General features: G+C 40.8%; 1 pseudogene; it reads left to right on the plus strand.

The window, feature by feature from the left end:
- Positions 1 to 327: 327 nt before the first annotated feature.
- On the plus strand, positions 328 to 1,600 carry LOC148020361 (importin subunit alpha-1a pseudogene; annotated as a pseudogene).
- The last annotated feature ends 22,067 nt before the right edge of the window (positions 1,601 to 23,667 follow it).

Raw genomic sequence — 23,667 nt, forward strand, 5'->3', positions numbered from 1 at the left:
TATTCTGTGGTTACAAACGGGGTTGAGAAAACATTTTGTTCTGAACAGTATGAACCCGGAACTGAATCATTCATATCCCAAAGCAAGTCAAAAAAAAGTGCAAGTCACAACGTGCAGAAGGAAGACAAACTGAGGGATTTGAATATGGCCTATAACTCAGAAGCTCCTTTTCAGTGTGCAGCATGCTGGGCCCTGGTTGGTTTAGTAAAAGATCACAAGGGTTCTTTCCCTTCAAGATTAGCTCTCTCAAGGCTTGGAGTCCTGGCTCTTGCTTGCCTAGATCAGGAGGTTAGAGCTGTTGATAAGAAGCTGGAAAGTTTACCTACCATGATTACCGGAGTCTGGTCAGAAGATCCACATTCACAATTGGAAGCCACCTATCAGTTTAGGAAGCTTCTATCCATTGAGCGCAGTCCTCCAATTCAGGAAGTCATTGCTGCTAGGGTGGTTCCTCACTTCGTTGAGTTTCTTCTTCGAAGCAATTTCCCAGAGTTGCAGTTTGAAGCAGCGTGGGCATTGATCAACATTGCCTCTAGGACTTCAGAGCATACCAGGGCGGTCATAGATCACGGAGCAGTCCCCATTTTTGTGCAACTACTCAGTTCTCCTGGTGATGATGTCAGAGAGCAGGCTATTTGGGCTCTCGGGAATGTGGCTGGTGATTCTCCAACTTGCAGAGATCTGGTTCTTAGTCATGGTGCTATGCAACCTCTTCTTAACCAGCTGAATGAAACTGCCAAGCTTTCAATGCTTAGAAATGCAACATGGACCCTTTCTAACTTCTGTCGTGGAAAACCTCCCCCATCGTTTGAACTGACAAAAGTTGCACTTCCAGCCCTTGAGCGTTTAATACATTCATCTGATGAAGATGTGTTGATTGATGCTTGCTGGGCTCTTTCTTATCTTTCGGATGGCACAAATGACAAAATCTAGGCCGTGATAGACTCGAGGGTTTGCGGCAGACTTGTTGAGTTGCTATTACATCCTTCTCCTTCTGTCCTCATACCTCTTCGTGATAGCGAAATGGCACAAACTGTACTAGCGGAGAACTGTCTTTGACCAATTGAGCGTGTTCAAAATCCTTCCTTGATGTGATGAGGAAGGCCAGGCTGTCTCCTGCGGGGGCTAGGGTTGAGAAAGAGAAAGAGAAAGACGTAGAGAAAGAGAGAGAAGGGGAGAGGAGAAGGGAAATGGAGAAGAGCAGAAGGCTAGAAGCATTCTGGTGAGATCCGCAAAGCTGGATGGAAGAAGATGATGATGACGGAGTAGAAGAGGGCAAGAGGCAGCCACCATCCAAAAGCAGGAGCCTGTCGAGAGAGCGAAAATCAACCTCCTGATAGCAGCTGAGGCTGGTGACGCTGATGTTCTTCAACAGGTCCTTGCCAATCTAACTGGAAGTATAAATGATGCTGGTGAAGATGGAGATACCGCCCTACATTTGGCCTACCTTTATGGTCTTTTGAGCTGCGTTCAGATTCTCCTTGGAGCTGGAGCATCCTTAAATGTGAAAGATGAGAATGGAGCCATACCTTTGCACGACGCATGTGCAGGAGGATACATTGAAATTGTGAAAATTTTGGATAAGATGAACCGTCATTAACATATGATTAAAAGGAAAGGAATGTATCCACTAAAAATTCTGATTCATCGTGTCTTGAAGCAGAGATCTTGTGTAAACTCCCAAGAAAGCTGCCATTAATGCTTCTGCATATGCAGTCCTTGTGGTCTGGAGGTGTAAACTCCCAAGAAAGCTGCCATTAATGCTCCTGCATGCAGTCCTTGTGGTCTGGAGGTGTAAACTCCCAAAAAAGCTGCCATTAATGCTCCTGCATGCAGTCCTTGTGGTCTGGAGGTGTAAACTCCCAAGAAAGCTGCCATTAATGCTTCTGCATGCAGTCCTTGTGGTCCAGAGATGCTTTGGAAACTCCCCTACTGCTCCCGTACTTGTGTACCTTCAATTTTGCATAAAATTTGGTGACGTCCAACCATTTAAGCCTTTATCCGCCATATCTGACCTTGGATATCTCCAGATGTAGTCACTTGCTAACTGTAGTTGTCCTGCAGCACTCCACTAGTCACTGTCTTGTACCATTTTTTGTCTGAAATTGGTTTTGAAATAGGAAAATAGGAGTGAAAATTGAAGAAAATAATGGATCAAAGACTGAAGCTCTGATATCACTTGTCAGAGAGAGAACTAGGGAGAGAGAAAGAGGAGAGAGAAAGACTATAGAGGAGAGAGAAAGATTGCAGGGAGAGAGAAAATAAGAGTGACGAGGAGAGAGAAAGACTAGAATTGGAGAGAGAAAGACAGGAAAGATGAAGAAGCCATGGAAGCTTAGAGCAAGAAGGGAGAGAAAGATTGTAAAATGTATTGATTTGTCAAAAAGATATGAAAAATTACAACTTATCTCCTTATATACCAATGTTAGTGTGACATGGCATATTATCAACATTTTTAACTATTCCCAACTTCTTACAGCATCAAGTTGCTTCAAATAAAATAGACAACATAATACAAAACATAGCTCTTACCTACCCCCTCACAAAGATCAAGACATGAATTCCATGAGGGATAGGCCAAGCAAAATCTAACAAAAATATCAAAAGCTAGTTGCTAACCCATTGTTCCAATACATACCAACTAAAAGAGCTATCAAAGAGAATATCGTAAGTGGTGGTCTTGGCCCATCTACCCTGACTTATTATAATTGTACCAAGAACTCCCACTAGGTGAGTACTCCTATAGCCTAGTCTACTTAAATTCATATTTTTTAATTTTTTTACATTCTTTATTTTTTATTATTTGCTACTCGAATGTGTAGAAAGAAGGGAGCTGACCTAAGAAGAATAGGGCATTACCCTCAAGTCTAATCTCGATACCCAAGAACCTAATAAGCTCTCGCAAGACAATACTAAATCCTTCTCCTTCGCTCACTTTTATTTTCTCTCCAACCATCCTTATTTTCTTTTGGCCAGATACTATCCCTAGGAAGTTCAAGGCATTGGCCTTGGATTCCCATGAACCTACTAGGCCGTCACAAGGTGATACTCATTTTCTCTTTTCAGTCTTTCTGGTTATTTTCTTATTCCATAGGCTAGAACCCCTTTTTACATATCTCCATTGTCACAAGGAATACGCACGGGAGTTTGTGAAAGTCGCTCATCACATGGACACTGTTCGAGATGGAACCAAGTTCAATATCAATTCAAGACAACAATTTTGATGACAAAGCTCTAGTATATTGCATGCAGTTCAATTCCAAGTACAAATCCAAAGCCAAATTACAATCCCAATGCTCAATTAGGAGAGCTAAACCCATAGCCATAAATGCCAAGTCAAGTATTCAATCCAAGCCAAGTTCTCCAAGTAGATAGAACTTTAGTAGCTTGCAAAAAAACTTGCTTTCAATCTATATGTTGAGGATGGTGTTTACAGCTCACAATCATGAATTGCTATCAAATTAGTATTTCGCAATCCTTCTAGTAACCGATGGTTGAGCCAACTTCTCCAGGAAGAAGGGACGAAGATATTCATCAAACTGACAAGAATTTGCAACTTCATGACAATAATAATGCCAATTGGTGTTCTTCTGGGTGGCTTGAGTTGGCAGCAAAAAGAGCTTGTGCAACACCATGCTGTCCATTCAAATAGCCATCATCAACAAAACCTTCCAAAGCTTCAATCCGTCTTCATTCCACCATACAAGACGGCTTGTGATCCCTTGTCATGACAACAACCTTTCCTTCTTTTCTTCTCCTCTACAAACAAATGGCATTATTGTAGCCTGAAGAAAGACTAAATCTGAAGGTGATGGTATGATGATGAAGATGTGATATGATAGGAAATAATTGGCTTTAATGATCCAAAGGATGATTCAGATAAAGCTTGCCTTCTTCAACAACTTGGATGAATGATATGAGCCCTTCAAATCAGTTTTACTCCCTTCTTGTGTGAGTTGCCTCCACTTGCAGAAGATTGCTATCGATTCCTCCGAAGCTGAATCACCTGACCCAGCTCTGGATCCCGAACTACAGTACCATTGCACAACAGAACTCTTTCTTGAAATCCTTGAGAATCTTGTTGTAGTTGTACTCTTTCTTCACTCCCTGAACTGTTGTTAAGCTTTTCCTACCATTCTGCTGATGAATGCATACATGCACATAATCCTTAGATCCAGCACCAAAATCATCAACATCCACCTCTGTGAAGGGATCAAAAGCACTAGGGGTCTAGAAATTTAGATATGGCATGAACTTGACTAATCAAAGGTCATCAAAAACCTCGACAATAGGCAAGCAAGTAGGCAAGAAGGTCTAGAAACTCCTTCTCCCATTACATCTCATTGTTATGATTACCACCTTTATATCCATGAAAAAAAAATGCTAATTGTGTTTCAAAAGCTTTCAGTTACATTTTCTAGCTTTAGTCATAGTCATTTAGCTTTTTCTTGCTAATATATTGAATAGCTTTTTGTAATGATTGCAAAATATGGAAATCCATATTTTGATTCATGCTAAAGATCGATAAAGCTTCCTCAGCTTGCTACAGCAAGTTGTTCCACCTCTCTATATATCGAATCCTAGGAAGTACACTCGTGCGAATAAGACCAGTTGCATAGGCCCAAATTTCCTTTCAGTCCACACTTCCATTTGAACTCAAATCTAAGACATGTTTATAATGAAAAACTAAATCTGATCAGCTTTGCAAAAAAAATTGACGACCACCCTAATTTTGCTAAGTATTTTGAGTGAGCTTCCACCCTCTGTCATAGATCCTTTTAGACCAAGTTCATGGACTATGTCACGAACAAGGATTCGATAATTTTCAACAGTAGACTCTTCCTTCTCTGTGCTATTACTAAAATGATTAGATGGTGACAAAAAAAAATTCCATATCCATACATCAACTCAACTGGCATATAACTTGTGGTCACATTATGGGTAGTGCGATCAGCCCATAAGGCGTAAGGCAACAATCTAGGCCACTCTCTATCCACCGCATGTTTTGGCCAAAGCTTTCACAGTTGACGGATGGCCTCTCTTGCTCTTCTCATTGCCTTCTAGATTATATACTGAAGTCAAAGCAAGTTTAATACCAAGGTGAGAGAAAAACTCACTAGCCTCATCAGCATCAAACTCACCTCTATGTGCTGTAATTTTCCCAATGCAACCATACCTACAAATAACATCCTCCAATAGAAACTTACAGACCACTGAAGTAGTCTTCATCCCAATGCTCTTCCTTCCACCTGATTCATGAGATCCTCTTGTGCCAAAAAAATGTAACGCATCTGCCATAATCCAACAGGCATAGTAATCAAATCAAGAATCCACTTATAGTGAGTACATAGCCAGTAAGTAGGGTGAAGCTCGTCTCTATGTCTCACTAAAGAAAACAACTGACAATCAGTGCATGTCTCAACAAACTGTGAGATATCTCTATACAAGCCTCTCCACCAGTAGTGATTTCTAATCTTCTCATAGATTGTCTAAGCATCTCTATGTCTTGCCCAAAGACTTTCATGAAACTCTCTCATGATTTGCACATGTGAATCTTTGTCACATACAACTCTCAATGGTTGTCCTCTCACTTTCATGGATGCTTCCAAAGCAGCCCACTCTGTATAAGAAGAAACCATAAGCTTTCCTCCTAATTTTCTTGAAGTCTGCATTAGTCCATCCATCTTGTCTAGACATGGTACTCAAATAATGACCAATCTGCGAATACTTTCGTGTATACAAAGACTCATCAAAGCTCTCCAAAGTAGTTACATGACAAGTATGATCAGCATGCATGGCTGAAAGATCAGTCCCATCATCAACATCATTAGTACAAGAATAATCCATATCATCATACCTCGTTTGTGAAAGCATATTGGTTATTGGGTTGTCTTTACTTGCTATGTTCCTGAACTCAAGATTCATGGATTTTATATACCTAATCCACCTAAGCATGGCAATGTCTGGAGTAGAACAACTCATGATCATACCTAGAAGAGGCAAGCAATCAGTCTCAACCACCACATCAGCACCAATGAAGTACTCTTTATCATTCTTGAGATCCATGACAACTCCCAAGAGCTCCCTTTTAATCTGTGGATACCTACACTTCCGCTCATTTAGGACTTTCGCCCCAAACCGAATGGCAGACCTATTCCCATCTACATCGTCCTGGCCAATAACCCATCCAATGCCGATAGGACTAGTATCAATAGTGAGAACAATAGGTCTTCCACAATCATAATCTGCTTTCCAAAGAGTTAAAGCAACTCTCAACAATCTATTTAGCTTCTACATAGCTCTAGTGTATCTCATGTCCCAAGAAAAATGCTGCCCTTTCCTCAAGAGCTAGTAGAGATCATTTGCAATATGAGTAAAATGAGGAATCCAAATAAAATAAAATACACAAGCTCCAAGAAATCTACTAACGTCCAAAGTTGAAGAGTAAGTCTCCGAAATCTTCTCTATGGCATCAACCTTCGCAGTAGGGGAAGGCCTCCTGCCATAATACCCACACATATGTTCAACAATCAAAACCTCTTTGACACCAAAAATAGACTTCAGCCCCAATAAGGTCAAATTCACTTCCTCTAGCCTGCAGAATCCTCTCAACATCTCTAATATGCACGGCCACAAAGTACCTGCATCCATGATCATCTAAAGTCTCATCCTTCTCTTTCTCCAAACAACCCTTGATAGGCAGATCATCAATGAAAGGCATGGTAAGCTCTGGAATAAAATCCCATAAGATCTTGTCTATCCCATTCATCATATGGGCAATAGAATTAGTAGCTCCATGCAAAAATGTACACATCTTGACAAGGCCTAAAGGTATCTTCATCGTAGTCAAATCTCTACTCTCAAGGGCAAGCTAGAAGTGGTCATATCCGAAATAAAGATCACCAAGTCAATAGATAGCACTTCCAGGAAAAGCCTTTACAAACTCATCCACAATAGGTCATGCACCAACATTCTGTATAGTGACCCTATTCACCAGCTATAGGTCCTATATGAATCTGAGTGTTCCATTCTTCTTGGGAACTGTGAACCATCTATTAGAATACGGAGCTGAAGAAGGTTCTAGAATCCCCATCTTGATCCGCTCATTCAAAGCTCCACCAATTTGGGCAAGTAAGCCCTACGCACAAGAATAGGTGTAGGTTCCAAGGGACATGTAGAATGGTAAAAATTGAAGGGGATGCAATGGCAGTGGAGAAGGAAAAGAGGAAGATGCGAGAGAGAAGAGCACACACAATGTAGGTGCTATCAAGAATGATATGACAGCCTTATTGCACTATCTCATATATATGAATAAAGAATATGGGCGATCAATGTATACGGGCAGGCCCAAGGGCTTTTTACCTTAAGGGCCAAATAGCATCCAAGCTGCATAAGTGATAAGCCAACCAAATGCAAACTTCTCCACAAAATTCTCAAATGCAAGTTGATTCAAGCCCAAACATCTGTGAACCCAAAAGCATCCACATCATACATTAGTCCCATAATGGGTAGCACGAGGTATAAACCTTGTCAAGTGAAATGCCGGCTACAAAGAAAATGACAGTGAACCAAGAATTGAGTTCTACGCTTTGCTCAAGAAGCATCCCGGAGCATAAACATCAAAGTGGAATCATCCAAATACATTAGCATATCATCCCGAGTATTCGGGAGCACCCGTCGACCATAGGCATAACCAAACTGGAGATAAAATAATATGTCAACCAAGGTAGCATAAATCCCAACCAACAACGAAGTTTTTGCATCCAAATCAAGGCTCAATATCTATCAAATAGCATATCGGAGCATAGACCATGATGACCAAGCATCAATACATCCAACAGGTTACCCGAATGTCAACAAAGAGCATTATGCATAAGCCATCCCTGATAAAACCTTGTTGCCCAAACAATGTCTAGCTGTAAATCCCTGCATAAATCAAGCTATGGAAGCTCAAACCAAGTCCCAAATCATCTCAAAACATTGGGCAAACATCCCCAAAGCATTTGGGCATCAAATACCAAGCCTCGGGAGCATCATATAAGCTAAGAGCATGACATTTTCTTACTCTAAATCAACTCAGATCTGTTGCAGAACATTCTATGATCACAATTTGGAAAATTTGACATTATCATTGCATTTGGAGCATGCCAAAACCCCAAGTTAAACTCTTACCTTGCCTAATCGGGTTCCAGATGCCCGAGATATGAGAAAAAATGGGATTTTTGAGCCAGATTTTGAAACATGCGCAAAAAAACATGAGCTACTACTATGGGGCCTGGTGGTTATGCTGAGGATAAGGGGGGGAAAATGGGGGCATACAATGTGCCCAATGAAGCTAAGGAACACCTACAAAGCGCTTATGAGGGTCGGGAAGAGGCGGGAGATGAAATCTTACCTTGGGGGGAAGAAGCCATGGGTGGCATTAAAGCCCCAAGCTCTAGGTCTTCAATCCGGGCTGAAGTAATGCCGGGCCAAGCTCCATGATCAAGCTCTGATACCAGTTGAAGAGGATGCAATGGCAATGGAGAAGGAGAAGAAAAAGATGTGGGAGAGAAGAGCACACACAATGTAGGTGCTGTCAAGAATGATATGACAGCCTTAGTGCACTATCTCATATATATGAATAAAGAATATGGGCGGTTAGTGTACACGTGTAGGCCCAAGGGCCTTTTAACCCAATAAAAATAACCATAGGCATCACAACCCTAGGATCAACGCAAACTATCTCAAGCGGGAAAAAAACAAAGGCTCTCTCATGTCTGCTCAGCATCTCCTCAAAACATCTCACCTCTGCTGGAAGTAAAAAATCTTCAATCCTAATCTTCATCTCTTTCAGTGTCTCGAGTGAAAACCTATGTCCAATACCTGCAAGATCTCTTAAGGGAGGCTGCATAGTTGCTCTCTTATTCATCTCATCACTATCCAAAGGTAGCAGTCCTACAACAACCGGTCTGACCTTCTTGTCAACTATCTTATTTTGTATGTACTCTGGCTTCTTTTGCTACAACTTGCAAATTTCAACCCTTGCTGTAAATACCTTGGTAAACACAAATTTTGTTATGTATAAACAGCACCCTATAAATCTTTTTGCTGAAATATTTTAGTAAAGAACAATTTTTGCTGAGAATTCTTAGCATCCAAATTTTCTTGTAGCATGAAATCAACAATTTTGCAATACATCGCCAGAGAATGAACCTGTAAGACATATGATAGCTCTTGATTTTCAGTTTTCAGTAATGTTGAAAGATCCTCCATAGTATCCGAGCATGACACCACATCATAGAGACCATCTACCCTATCTTCATCCTAGAAAAAGGGGAAAGCTTCAACGTCCAAGCTTTCAGCCATAGGTGATGAGATTAGGAAAGGGACTAGATGGGATGATCGAGTTGATGTCTTTTCTATCTATGCCTATATGGCAAAATCTCAAGGATTTGAAGCGCTTGTTGAGGAGAAGTGGAAAAGAGATGATGATCAGCCTAAAGGTTGGAAGAGGGTGACTAGAAGGAGTGATCCAATTTATCTGCCTTCTTCTTCAGGACCAGAGCAGAGTATGGCTGATGTTCAAAAGTCAAAAGTATAGGAATATCATAAAGCCCCGAATATAAAGGATCCGAAGTCGAAAAAGCAACCTGGATTCAAGCTGCTTTTCAACATTGAGACAATAATGAACTTGAAGAAGGTGCTTGAGGATCGGACTGCAAAATTAAATTCACTCTTGGAGAAGTCTTGGGAATTGCCAAAAGAGAATTTCATGATGTTATCATTGACATCATTAAAAGAAAATGATAGATTATTGAAGAGACGACACATGATATGATCCATCGAGAGGCTTTAGTAGTTGCTGAGGCTATTATCTATGGCTTGCAGATTGAGGAGATTGATTCTAATGAGGAGAATACTAAGGAGTCTATAGATGGAGCTTTATGTATGCAGTCCAAGAAGACTCTTCACCCTTTACTTTAGCCCTTACAGTATGCGAAGAATGATGACACACCTAGATTGGTGCCTCGAAGCAATGCTATATCAATGAAAAGGCTTGGACTTGTGGACATACAAACGCCCAAGATTAAACTTCGAGGATTAGATTGCAATAAGCTAACTTGCACATGTAGCATGAGGCTAGCCCTCACATCTTATGTCATTTTTGGTTTATCTTGGTTAGCCTAATAAGATGCAATATACATGCCAAGAAGACCATGTACTTGATAGATAAAAATGACCTATTCTCTTTAAGTCATGGAGGGTCATGTGTCTATTTGATGTGGATGCATTTAATAGCTCTTTGTTTTAGTGCTACACTAGGCTGTCTCCAAGTGGCCAAAAAATCCCTCCAAAGAATACCTTGGGCCACTACTACAACTACCGAAATATGAGCCCACTCGAGATGAAGTGGCCTAGCAGCTTGAATAAGAAGGCCTCACAAGGGAGCAACAAGTAAGATTAGGATTCATGATTGACAAGGAGTGTGACTCTTCATTACACCAGCAATTGATTGGGATGGTGAAGATGATCTCGAACCATCCCATGCACAACAATAGCCAAAGCACTCACTTGATGTGTCATCCTCTTCAGGTGCAAATAGAGACCCAAAATAGTGTAGGCAAAAACAACTACGTGAAGTGGAATTGAAGCTTAGGGTAGAGCCACAACAAGTACTGAAGGCACCCTTCTTGTGAGAACCACAAAAAGTCAGCACAAACACTACGAAGAAGAGATATGAGCCCTAGAAAGAATGGAGTCATGGGACACATTGATGACTTTTGTTTTCAACAAAAGAACAAAGCTCAAGTAGATACTCTCAATGAGCATCATGAAGTAGGTAATTAAGATTGGGGTAATATTAGGTATGAGATGGCTAGATCAAAAGCTACAAGATCTTGACTCATGTTGAGGAGAGGAGGCAAGGTACTGATAGAATAAGGTGTTTGAAAATCCTAGACTGGTGCTAGCTTTGATTCATTGCTAGCTTGGCGACAGACTACCTTGAGGAGAGCAATGAGGCATGGATGGCCTTCTATGGAGCACTACTTCGGGAAAGAGGAGATCTCGTGCATTTATCCTACCCATGAAGACATGGTGTTGATTACAACCATGACACACATGGAAGGTACCACTTTTCCCTAATACTCAATGTCGAAGCTAGTTGACCTGCCTCAAGCTTCAAGAGTTGGACCTGGTGCCGTCATTCAAGAAGTTTGTAGACATATATCAAAATTGCCCAAATGTAGCCTTTGTGACAACTTGTTACTATTTGAAGCTCTTGATGCTGGTTGCTATGTCAAAAGAAAGCAGCTAAGGAAGGGGGGACTCCACTTCTTGTTTTTTGATATAAATGTGAGAATAAATGGTATGCCATGGCTAGGCTCCTACTCCAAGCTGCCATGTTACTTGCCTACTGCTTGAACCTTTGGAGGAGGATATGAACAAAAGCCATGTCACTAGTTGCAATCATCCCTTCTTGTCCTAAAAAATGGTGAATACTTGTTTCTCAATTTAAGACACACATGATGAGCAAGGCCTTCCTTGATAAATCCATGAGGCCCCTACTTCCATCAGTCCAAGATCAAAGGAGAGGCAAGAAATAGTTTCCAAAGAAAAAACGAAAAGAAAGAAGACCATACTTCGGGATTGCCACATGGAAATTTGCATGTGGTTGTGATTCATTGATCCCTTTTCAACCTCCAAAACCCCCTTCCCTCTTATTTCAACCCCCTCTTCCCTCATAGTCATTCAGGGTTCTCAAGGGTAGGAGATCCTAAGATATTGGCAGACTTTTTACTCTGAACACCACCTCATTGCACCCAAACCACATTGATTGGGTCCTCAAGTGTGAGACAGACCTAGGGAATGTCGGTTCACCTAGTGCAAACCCATCTCCCAATCACCCATCCACCCACTTACACCCCGCTCATTGCACACAACTTTTCCATGTAGGTATTGTGAAGAGCAAGAGTAACCACCAACAACCACTCCTTCCTTCATTACCATGGGACTTCTTATCTTCCTATGACCATTCTATGCAAGTCCCAAGAACTTCACTAGGGACTAGCACTTGTCTAGGAGGGGGTAATGTTAGCCTTTTTTGTAAAAGAGCTACAAAAGAAGGAATTAGTAAGCAATGAACATATACAAAAAGAAGCAACAAGTGTTAAAAGAAGTGAAAAGTGGGAACTTGATATTCATCATGGGCCTCTAGCAAAAATCCTTGGAGGCTCTCTTGTTTCACATATGGTGTTGTTATTAGGAGGGCATCGAATGCAAAGATATAAAATATACACGAGTTTATCTTTTTTTGAAATTTCTTGCTTATCAGTAATATTCTTCTTAATTACAAGCTGCTTCTTGGGACATGGTCTCTCCAGTTCCATGGATCAATAAACTTTCTTGAACTATTACAATCAAAATATCACTTTAAAATCATTAATTGTAAGCCTATTGCCATCGATTATAACATAAATCCACATCAATAACTCCATGTTGATTGAGTTGTAACTCCACTTCTGCCTCATTGGTAACTCCACATTGTTTAAGTTTTAAATTGGTAACTCAACATCGCTTAAATTGTAAACCTATGCCCATCAGTTTATAACTGATAATGCCACATCGCACTAACTTCCTATCGATAACTTTTGACTAATTGTCATATATTATTATAATATGCAAGGATCAAGGAGAACCCAAAAGTGATGGTGTGAAGATATACTAGCCACGTCCAACTGGTTAAATTCAAAGAAAAATACAAAAATAACATGAAGGCATTGAGTGCTCTAGAAAAATCAGGAATTAAATTCAGTATCAAGAAGGAAATTTTTTTTTTGTAAAATCATTCTTGAGCATCAGGATCACTCCCATGCAAATTGTAAATTTGTGCATATTTAAGGGCACACGAGTGGACTGAGTTAGGATATCTAGAAGAGTCATAAGACTCTATAGGTAGCACAGGGGATTCACTAGTAGTAATAAGGAGATGTCACCTGCGTGCAAGAAATATATGAAAATACCCCTTGTCCACCCCCTATTTATGGGACCTTACCTTATAAAATGTACCTTCCTTCCCTTAAATAACCCCCCTCCCTTACACGCATGTGGCACCCTAGTGGACCCCTCGGGATAGGTAGGCATGAAGAGACCACGGGTATTGGGATATCCTTGAAACATAGGTTGGGACCAAATCTTAAATCAAAGGTCACATATATATGGTGAGAAAAATCTTATTGTAACGATTCCATCGACTAATGCAAAGTAGACTTATCTATCTTCTTCTTCACAGTCTCATTTTCTTCTCTGTGTGGCCATCTCTTGCATGCAAGATCTTAAGAGAAAGGGAGAGTCCTATGAGAGCTTGTGAGCTTGCTCTTGGTTACTGTAGCAAAACTCCTGTGCATTGATAGTATGCCTCTTAGTGGAAAGGTTCCAAGCCAAGGAAGTCCTAGAAGGGATTACAACACTTCCATGAGAGGTGGCTATGAAGACAAAATCGATAGAATCATTAGGTCTGCAAGTGTAGATGAGCATCCTACGAGAGTGGTTCTCATTTTGCTCATGAAAAGGCTCTTGAGAGACATTTGCCATCTACAAGTGAATCATGATTTTGGGTGGATGTTGTTCCTCTTAGTAAGAGCATGATGCCTATGAGTGAGAAGTTGTAATGTGGACAAAGGCAAATAAAGGCATACCCTATGAAGAAGATGTAGAATGCCAAAGGTCCACCTATGTTGGATGGAAGTCATAAGTATGTGAGGCTCTTTGGTCATAGTAATAAGTATGCATGGAGTCCATTAGACTAATGTGGAAAATTGAGACAGTATAAGAATATAAAAAGGAATGTGAGATGGATTTTGAGTCCCAAAATCTCTAAAAGTGAAGTTGGTGTATTAAATGAAAGGCCAAGAATTCCACGTGGACATACCGTGGTCAATTCCCAAGTGGATGAGATTAAAGACAATAATGATACATCTAACAATATGCACCACTCTAGGATGCATCTACATTATGAGCTTAGGAATGAAACTCTACCTAGTTTGGGTTGTAACACTAACATATGCAATAATCCAAATAGGAAAGGTTTAAATGAGCATAAATCTATGATTCTCTTTGTAGGAAGGGTATTTAGGAAGCTCGAATGACCAATCTATTTGAATGAAAATCAAGGTGAGACATATGAGCCCAATGAGATCATTCATTTAGCTAATAGCACCCAAGAAGCAATAGCCCATATCGATGTTTTAGTGGGAAGGCTTAGACTTGTGGATATAAAAATCCCAAAATTAAACTTCGATGATCAGATTACAATAAGCTAACTTTCATATGTAGCATGAGGCTAGTCATGGCATCTTATGTCATTTTTTATTTATCATGGTTAGTATGATAAGATGCAATATATATGCTAAGAAGATCGTGTATTTGATAGATCAAAATGCCCTATTCTCTTTAGGTGAAGAGGGCTAGTTATCTTGGACATAAATGTTATATTTTGTTAGGCTAATAGGGCCACTTCAAGTCCATGGGTCTAGTGGGTGTAGGTGTGTTTAATGGTTCTTTATTTTAGTGTTGCACCAAATAGGTTTGAAGAAGCACCTAGAGGGAGTCAATTGCTATGTATAAGCTTCTTGTGGCCAATCCACGTGGTGTCTTTCCTTGTTGAATTCTTTCTCTTTAAGAAGATTGTGTATGTATGTGTATTTGGAGATACATCTTTCTTTGTTAAGGACCGGTAGTCAATGCATGAAGTCCCAAGATTAGATTAGCTAGTTCTAGAGAGGGTATGCCATCTTCTACAAATACATTGTCGGGCATGTAAAGATTTTTCTTAGTGGTATCCCTAGTGACCGTGTCCTATTAGCTTGCTAGGCACCTACTTCCAATAATTCCTATTAGTTGTGAGGTAGTTAAGGAACCCTGAGGCATAAAGGAAAAAGAAAAGGATAGGTATGTCTGAAATCCATATAACACAGTGTTGTGATGCTGTGGGTTCACCACTACAAACTTGAGGGCAGAGTTTTTCACAAGGAATTTGAACTCATTAGTCAGTGTCATTACAAATTTGTTTTCCATTGTGTGTGTCTTTTTTTTTGCCGTTCAGTTTGAATAGTCTGTTTGAAAATTTGATTGCTTGGTTCCATCCTAAATTTTTTGTATTCATTGAGTAGTACTCAAGTGCAAATAGCCTGCGTGTATGTTTGTGTGTGTGGTAGCTCATATGAATGCTTTCTAGTGTGTCTACATTGTTTATGTATCCTAAAACTTCTAAAATGATGACAAGGATTTTTAGTGTATGCATTTTAATGTCAACACAAGTGGGAATGCCGGATTTGTATGGGATTTTTATTACGACCATATGAACTCTATCTAATCCAAAGTCATGAAAGAAAAACATGAAGAACAGTTACTTAAACTGAAGCAACATCTTGGAATGAGTCTATCAAAAACCCGGGGACAGAAGATGCATAAGATGACAATATTTATATTGAAACGAAGAAAAACAATGTCGCTCTACGGATAAAACGGCTCTTGTCAGAATTTTTTTCGTCACCATCTAATCATTTTAGTAATGGCATAGAGAAGGAAGAGACTACTATTGAAAATTATCGAATCCTTGTTCATGAAATAGTCCATGAACTTGGTCTAAAAGGATCTATGACAAAGAGTGGAAGCTAATTCGAAATACTCAACAATTAGGGTGGTCGTCAATTTTTTTAGGGAAGCTAACCAGATTTAGCTTTTCACTATAAATATGTCTTAGAATCGAGTTCAAATGGAAGTGTGGACTACAAGGAAATTTGGGCCTACGTAGCTAGTCTTATTCACACGAGTGTACTTCCTAGGATTTGATATATGGAGAGATGGAACAACTTACTGCAGCAACCTGAGGAAGCTTTATCGATCTTTAGCATGAATCAAAATATGGGTTTCCATATTTGGCAATCATGACAAAAAGTGATTCAATATATTAGTAAGAAAAAGCTAAACGACTACGACTAAAGCTAGAAAACATAGTTGAAAGCTTTTGAAATGCAATTAGCATTGTTTTTTTTTTGTAGATATAAAGGTGGTAATCACAACAACGAGATGTAATGTGAGGAAGAGCTTTCGAACCTGACTCTGCAAGAAAGAGGTGAGAGGAGAGACAATGCAGAGACCTTCTTGCCTACCGGTCACCTGTTGTCAAGGTTGATCGATCTTGGCTTGTGGAAGTGTTGACAATCTTTGATTAGTCAAGTTCATGTCATATCTAAATTTCCAGACCCCTAGTGCTTTTGATTCCTTCGCAGAGGTGAATGTTGATGATTTTGGTGTTGGATCTAAGGATTATGAGCATGTACGCATTCAAGAGCAGAATGGTAGGAAAAGCTTGACAACAATTCAAGGACTGAAGAAAGAGTTGTCAAGATTGTGGGAGAGAAGGAAGGAGTCTCACTTGTAGCTTTCTTGCTTGCACAATGGGGGAATACACACAAGGGTGGAGGCTGAAAACAGTTTTTCTCTTCTTAGTTGTGGAAGCCAAAAGAACTCTAGTACAAAGAAATAGAAGAACCCTCTATATGGGTCTCAAAACCAAACTCAACTAACTAAGGTGGCATACTAACTGAGCCACGAACTAGAGTAGATAAGGATAGCTATCATGTAGCTATTATTCATGGGCGGTGTACCAACCGCGTCTGCAACTGACAAGTCGGTGACATAAATACACAACGGTCACCCTGGCGTATCACGAGTGGAGCTCGATATCTCAACACTCCCCCTCGAGCTCAATCCCAATTCCTGCACACCAAGCAGGTCTCTGAACTTGCGCAGCTTCTCTGCGCCCAATGCCTTCGTGAATATGTCAGCTACCTGATCCTCTGTGCTGACATAAACTAGATCAATAAGACCTAGTAAAACCCTCTCTCGCACATAGTGATAATGCACCTCAATGTGCTTTGTTCTAGCATGATAGACTGGGTTATTTGCCAAGTGTATACTACTCATGTTGTCACAATAAATGACAACTGGTCCATCTGTAGACTGATGCATATCATAAAGTAGCTTATGCAACCAAGCTACCTCACATGCAGCCATTGCTGCACCCCTGTACTCAGCCTCTGTGCTCGACAACGCAATTGTAGGCTATTTCTTGCTGCTCCAAGTGACTGCAGCACTCCCAAAAGAGAACACATATCCACTGGTAGATCGTCTATCAGAAATGCTACCAGCGCAATCAGCATCAGTGTATCCATGCAACTGTATCTGAACCCCAGTCTCATAAAATAGTCCATACTGCAATGTGGACTTCACATACCTGAGTATGCGTCTAGCCGCATCCAAATGTGGTTTCCTTGGAGCCTGCATAAACTGACTTACCAATCCAACAGCATAGCTCAAATCTGGCCTGGTAATAGTCATATAAATCAAACTTCCTACTATGCGTCTGTACATAGTAGGGTCTTCCAGAAGCTCACCTGCATCTGTGCTCAGCTTCACATTCTGCTCCAAAGGAGCTGAAATAGGCTTACAGCCTGTCATCCCATATTTGGACAGCATGTCCAATCCATACTGCCTCTGCAAGAGCTGTATCCCACTTGGTGATCTAATCACCTCAATGCCCAAGAAATAACGCAGCTCTCCCAAATCCTTCATCTCAAACTTCTGCTTCAATAGCATTTTCACATGAAGGATATCTTCATCACTGTCACCTGTCATAATCAAATCATCAGCATAAATGACAAGTAGCATAATACCTTTCTCTGTTTTTCTCACATAAAGTGAGAAATCTGCCTTGGAAATCTGAAAGCCAATAGTGACAAGATACTGTCCTATCTTGTCAGACCATGCTCTAGGTGCTTGCTTCAAGCCATACAAGGCTTTCTTCAACCTGCAAACAAACTCAGGATGAACAGCATGCACATAACCTGGTGGCTGCTCCATATAGACCTCTTCTTGCAAATCACCATGCAAGAAGGCATTCTTTACATCCATCTGATGTAAAGACCATCCCTTTGATGCAGCCATAGCAATGACTGCTCTTACCGTTGCCATCCTTGCAACCGGACTGAATGTTTCTTCATAGTCAATGCCATATGTTTGTGCATACCCCTTGACTACTAATCTTGCCTTGTATCTGTTCACAGAACCATCTGCATTGTGCTTCACCTTATAAACCCACTTACAGCCAATCGCATTCTTACCTTTAGGCAAAGGTACCAATTCCCATGTAGCATTTGCTTCCAAGGCATCCATTTCTTCATCCATGGCTTTCTCCCATTTTTCTTTTCCCATGGCTTGCTCAAAAGAAGTGGGTTCTGGTTCCTGTATCACTTTGACCATATATGCATAGTGAATGGCTGTAAATCCATCATATTTCAGCCTATCCACAGGATACCTAGCTCTCGTAGACCTGCGCAAAGTAGGTTCACTCCCAGGTGCTCTCAAAACATCCCTGGTCTTCCTTACTCCAGGTGTAACAATAGAAGGAATACCCAACTCATCATCAATGCTCTGCTCTGAGCCACTGGATTCACCATCCACATAAGAGTGACCTGCATTCACATCAAACATGGGCTGATCAACCTTCTCTTTTCCTTTTTGTGATACCTGCATACCACTATCTGCATTGCTTTGAGAAGATTCTCCTGATCTCAATCTGCCTGTCCATGGCAAAGAATGTGAACCACTGCTAGAGGACGCTCCAGGTCCACTAATATTTTGTGACTGCTGCTGTGAATTATGTGCAGCATTACCATTTTGTGCATCTACATCATCAATCATATTTACTGGTTTATACCAGCTACTCATCTCATCAAAAACAACATCTCTGCTCACTGTAAACTTACGAGTAGAAGGGTTATAGCATCTATACCCTTTTTGTTGCAGAGAGTAACCAATAAAGATGCACTTCTCAGCTTTTGGATCCAACTTGGATCTCAACTCATCTGGCACATGTACATAGGCAATGCAACCAAAAATTTTCAAATGAGAAATATCTGGTTTCCTACCAGTATAACTCTCCTCTGGAGTCATTCCATGTATTGCTGCAGTGGGAGTCCTGTTCATTAAGTAGACTGCTGTAGCAACTGCTTCAGCCCAATAAAAATCTGGCAAGTCTTTTTCATTGAGCATGGCACGAGATACCTCTCCAATATGCCTGTTTTTCCTTTCTGCAATTCCATTTTGTTGTGGGGTATGACTGCATGAATATTGCTGCTTTATGCCATGTTCCTGCAGGAACCTTGCAAACTCATTTGAGAGGTACTCTCCCCCTCCATCTGACCTTAGGCATTTTATCTGCAGGCCTGTTTCTTTTTCAACCATAGCTTTAAGAGTTTTGAAATGCCCAAAAACTTCACTTTTCTTTTTCATAAAATACACCCAAACTTTTCTGCTATAGTCATCAATAAAACTGACAAAATAATGACAGCCTCCAAGAGATGCAGCTTTAGTTGTCCACACATCAGAGTGGATTAATTCCAATGGCTTCTTACTCTCTTGAACATGTCTAGGAAATGGTTTCCTTGCCTGTTTTCCAAACTGACAGGCTTCACATACCTTATGCATTTCTGCAACCTTGAATTTGGGCAATCCTGCAACAATATTTTGGGCCTGCATTGATTTAAGTCGCTGTACATTAACATGACCAATGCGTTTATGCCAGATATCAATATCTGCAACTACACCGGTCCCATGTGCAAACATTGCTGCACTCAATTCAGACATGTCTGCATCCAACGTAAACATTCTGCCCTTCTTCTTTCCTTTTTCTATCAAGCGACCTTTATTTTTCATATCCTCAACAAAGCATCCATGAGGATTAAATCTGACCTGCAAGCCCTGCTCAACCATTTGACCAACAGAAACCAGATTCTTGGTGATATTCGGGACATGAAATACATCAGACAGGTATTTCTTTTTCCCATCCTGCATAGACAAATGAATTTTTCCAATCTGCACAATCGGATGTGCAGTATCATCACCAGTCTCCACAAATCCTGGTTTTTCCATTTTCCTTGCATCCTCCATCCATTCTGCATGACCTGTCATGTGGTTTGACGCACCTGAGTCAACATACCATACATCGTTGCTTTCTTCTGCACTTGTCATAGAATTGTTCATGTGCTGCACCATGAACAAATGCTCATTTCTGTTTGCATTTTGGCCTCTTTGCCATCCACCACGACCTCTTTGGCTCCCCCTGCCTCTAGAGTTACCACGTCCTCCTCCATAGGACTGGTTTTCTTGAGTTTGCTGCATATTCTGATTTCTACCACGGCCTCCAAATCGGCCTCCTCTACCTCTGCCTCTACCTCTTCCAGCATTTGAGTAGAAGACAGCTTCCTTTGAAGTTCCTCCTGAAGAAGATGCACCACCATTTCTCTGCTCCTCAGAAATTAGAAGAGCAATCAACTCCTCAAAATCAGGAAATCGTTCACGAACTGAAATGGATGTCCGAAACTGTGCATAATCCTTTCCTAGACCATTCAAGGTCACAGAAAGTAAATCATCATCTTCCACTGGTGATCCAATGAAAGCAAGTGCATCTGCAATCTTCTTCACCTTCATGTGGTAGTCATTGATGCTCATATTTTCTCTTTGCACATTATGCAACTCTTGCTTGAGCTGCATTTTCCTGGCTTGCGTATTTGTGCTATACATTTTTGACAAAGTATCCCATGCCTCCTTTGGCGTACTTGCATCCTGAATATGCACAATCATAGAGTCTGAAATACTGATAGACAGCGAGTACATAACTTTCCTGGCTCTCTCATGCCATGCTTTGAATGCCTGCATTTGCTGTTGATTGGGAACATCAGGAAGAACTGGTTCTTCTTCATTTCCTACAACAAATTCCCAATATCCTTTTCCCATAAGGAAATTCGTCATTCTAAACTTCCATGCTTGGAAGTTGTTCTTGTCAAGCTTTTCAGTTACAATCTGTGAAAGAGAATCAGACGCCATTACAGAATACTGCAAAAAATTCTGTCACTGCAAAAAACACAGCTTCACCATCACAAGGGCAAATCTGCAAAACTGGCGAAAGTGGTATTTGACCACACAGTCACTTCCTAGTGACAATTTTGCATCAACAGGCAAAAGGGATGATTCTGTAACTCCCAATGTCTCTGCACACAAGCATACGATGCAATCTCTGTGGTAACTTTTCACCGACCTGTAGAACAGTGGTCGCACAGCATAAAACAGGGCCTTTTCCTGAGTGCTTGCAGAAAACTTTCGCCTTCAAAACAGGCCCCGAAATGGCCTCAAATCAAAAAAATAGGGTCGCCGAGAGCTAAAGCTCATACCCGCAGCATATACTGCCCTCTTGCTTCACCGCGAAGGGCGTCTCAACCTGAGACAATGCACTCCTGCAATTTCCGGCTGTGCTACCTGCAGAGATCTGCTCCCAAAACAGAAAATGAAAGCAACATTGCTCCTCTTACCAGACCACCGCGAGCTTGGCTTGCTTTCTTGAGCTCCTTACCACGAACAAGGCTCTGATACCATGTCAAGATTGTGGGAGAGAAGGAAGGAGTCTCACTTGTAGCTTTCTTGCTTGCACAATGGGGGAATACACACAAGGGTGGAGGCTGAAAACAGTTTTTCTCTTCTTAGTTGTGGAAGCCAAAAGAACTCTAGTACAAAGAAATAGAAGAACCCTCTATATGGGTCTCAAAACCAAACTCAACTAACTAAGGTAGCATACTAAGTGAGCCACGAACTAGAGTAGATAAGGATAGCTATCATGTAGCTATTATTCATGGGCGGTGTACCAACCGCGCCTGCAACTGACAAGTCGGTGACATAAATACACAACGGTCACCCTGGCGTATCACGAGTGGAGCTCGATATCTCAACAAGAGTATAACTAAAACAATATTCTCAAGGATTTCAAGAAAGAGTTCTACTGCAATGGTATTGTAGTTTAGAATCCAGAGCTGGATCAGATGATTCAGCTTCAAGGGAATTGACGGTAATCTTCTGCAAGTGGCAGCAACTCACACAAGAAGGGAGTAAAACTGATTTGAAGGGCTCATAGCATTCATCGAAGTGGTTGAAGAAGAGAAGCTTCATCTGAATCATCCTTTAGATCATTAAAGCCAATTCTTTCCTCTCATATCACTTCTTCACCAATATACCATCACCTTTAGTTTTAGTCTTTCTTCAAGCTACAATAATGTTGGATGTTTGTAGAGGAGAAGAAAAGAAGAAAAGGTTGTTGTCACAATAAGGGATCACAAGCCGTCTTGTATGGTGGAAAGAAGATGGATTGAAGCTTTGGGAGGTTTTGTTGATTATGGCTATTTGAATGGACAGCATGGTGTTGCATAAGCTCTTTTTGCTATCGACTCAAGCCACCCAAAAGAATATCATATTCAAAAAATGGAAATTGGGAAATTCCCAAACTCACTAATATTGTGTTCTATTATTGTCATGAAGTTGTGATATTCTTGTCAGCTTGATTCATATCTTTGTCCTTTCTTCCTAGAGAAGTTAGCTCAACCATTAGTTACTAGAAGGATTGCAAAATACGAAGTTGATAGTAATTCGTGCTTGTAAGCTACAAACATCATCCTCGGCATATGGATTGAAAGCAAGTTCATTTGCAAGCTGCTGAAGATCTATCTACTTGGAACTTGGCTTGGATTAAATACTCGACTTGGCATTTATGGCTATGGGTTTAGCTCTCTTGATTGAGCTTTGGGATTGTAATCTAGATTTGGATTTGTACTTGGAATAGAACTGCCTGCAATATACTAGACCTTTGTCATCAAAACTGTTGTCTTGAATGGATCTTGAACTTGCTCCCATTTCGAATAGTGTCCATGTGAAACGAGCAACTTTCGCAAACTCCCGCACATATTTCATGCAACATACGGTGAACCTTGTCAAGAATCGCATGGTGGGGAGACTTGCTTGAGCTACGTGCCAAACACACACTATATACACAAGAGGAAGCTCACTCAAGAACACAAGAAGAGAGATGGAGGCCAAAACGTTTTCTTGCTGGTTTTTTCTTCTTCTTCCAGACACTATATAATGTACACAAATTATAGATAAGATACAACATAAAGGAAAGTGGCCTACTAAGTCAAACAGTGCATAACCAACTACACTAATCGATTGGTGCTATGTCTTTGCCAGCTATAGGTAGGTGTAACAAACTAAATATAATAAGTGATAAGTCAGTGGCCATGTGAGTATCATAATGACCACCAACGTGTTAAGTGTAGACACGCAGACTCATCTAGCCAGGTGGTCTATCATCGATGTCCGCACGTGTTGAGCTTGCCATCTCAGCACTCCCGTGCTGACATATACCAAGCCAATCTCTCCTACAAGTACCTTCTCTCTCACAAGGTGGTAGTGCACCTCAATGTGTTTTGTCCTAGCATGGAACACTAGATTCCTAGCTAGCTGTATGCTGCTCACATTGTCACAATGAATGACAACTAGACCATCTCCCTACACGTCCAAATCATCTAATAACTTTTGCAGCCATACCATCTCACATGCTACCATAGCAGCACCTCTATACACAGCCTCTGTACTCCATAAAGCAAATGTAGGTTGCTTTTTGCTGCTCCATGTAACTGTTGCACTAGCAAGGAAAAACATGAATCCACTTGTAGATCTTCTGTCTAACATGCTACCAGCCCAATCTGCATCTATGTATCCAAAGACCTGTACATCCTT

This window comes from Lygodium microphyllum, chromosome 19, assembly GCF_053477565.2.
Source record: "Lygodium microphyllum isolate KBCC chromosome 19, Lygodium_microphyllum_v1.1.10, whole genome shotgun sequence".
Lineage (NCBI taxonomy): Eukaryota > Viridiplantae > Streptophyta > Polypodiopsida > Schizaeales > Lygodiaceae > Lygodium > Lygodium microphyllum.